We start from the raw sequence: 1,340 nt of genomic DNA on the forward strand, positions 1-1,340 counted from the left end.
GTGTGTGTGTGTGTGTGTGTGTGTGTGTGTGTGTGATACCTGGTGGGGATTATTTTTTACCATTTTCCTGGTACACACAGCCTAGTGAGGACCCCACTGTTCCTTATGGGGACAAAAGCCCAGTCCCAATTGGGGGAAATACCATTGGTGGGTCATGGGTTAGGGTTAGGACTAAGGTGTGAATTGAGTTTCAGTTGGCCTTAGGATCAGGTAGGTACCTGTGAGGTTAGGTTTAGGGTAAGGAGTCAGAGTTAGGCTATAGAAATGACTGGTAAATGAATGGAAGTCAATGCAAAGTCCTCATGAGGATAGAAGTACAAAAGTGTGTGTGTGTGTGGGTGTGTGTGTGTGTGTGTGTATACTTGTTTCTGCTACAGATTGAGGACCACTTGCAAAATATCGTTACTATCAAATTGAGGTCTTTGGTGTAAAATGAGGACCATTTTCTGGTCCTCACTTTTGTTTGCAGCTCTACTAGTTAGGTTTAGAGGTATGGTGTGAATTATGTTTTGGTTAAGGACATATGACACAAAAATGAATGGAAGTCAAGGCAAAATCCTCAGTTTTGACGCAAGCAAAAGAATGTGTGTGCACGTGTTTACTTGGCTTCTGTTACTTTTTCCCCTGTAGAATCATCTACTTTATCAGGACTGACAGTCTTTACAGACAACAAATCCAGTCCTAATACCATGGAACGTTATTATTGGGTTTTGGGTTAGGTTAAACATACAAATGGAAATCTATACAATTGTGTCACACACAAGACAGGCCCTGGAGCAGTGTGGTTATCCTAACTGGGCTTTTCTGAAAGCAGACAAGAAACCGGCTGGGGCGGCAGTAGTAGAGTGGTTAGGGGAACCGTCCTGGAACTGGAAGGTCACCAGTACGATCCCAGTCCAGTCGACTCAGTCGTTGTGTCCTTGGGCAAGACACCTTACCAGCCTTGCCTACTGATGGTGGTCTGAGGGTCCGGTGGCGCCTGTGTATGGCAGCCTTGCTTCTGTCAGTGTGCCCCAGGGCAGCTGTGGCTACAGTGTAGTTTGCCATCATCCAGCCAACAACCAGCTGAAAATGAAGACCCTAAACCCAGACTCAAACCAGTCGTCATATGTGGCGGGAGTTTAAGAGAAACTGAGACGTTTATTCTCTAAACATGACGTCCCAGTGGCTTTCAAACCCCAAAACACATAGCGACAAAGATTAGTTCACCCCAAAGATCCAGTTCCCTGACAAAAACAAAGCAATATAGTACAGTGGTTTGCAAAAGTATTCATACCCCTTGAACTTTTCCATATTTTGTCACATTACAACCACAAACATAAATATATTTCACTGGAATT

The 1,340-nt window shown here is 44.3% G+C and overlaps 1 protein-coding gene across 1 annotated transcript in view; it reads right to left on the reverse strand.

Moving 5' to 3' along the window:
• dync2h1 (dynein cytoplasmic 2 heavy chain 1) overlaps positions 1-1,340 on the reverse strand; it is a gene marked incomplete in the record, with an annotated part of 120,612 nt that overhangs the window by 58,706 nt on the left and 60,566 nt on the right.

This window comes from Austrofundulus limnaeus, unplaced genomic scaffold (genome assembly GCF_001266775.1).
Source record: "Austrofundulus limnaeus strain Quisiro unplaced genomic scaffold, Austrofundulus_limnaeus-1.0 Scaffold109, whole genome shotgun sequence".
NCBI lineage: Eukaryota > Metazoa > Chordata > Actinopteri > Cyprinodontiformes > Rivulidae > Austrofundulus > Austrofundulus limnaeus.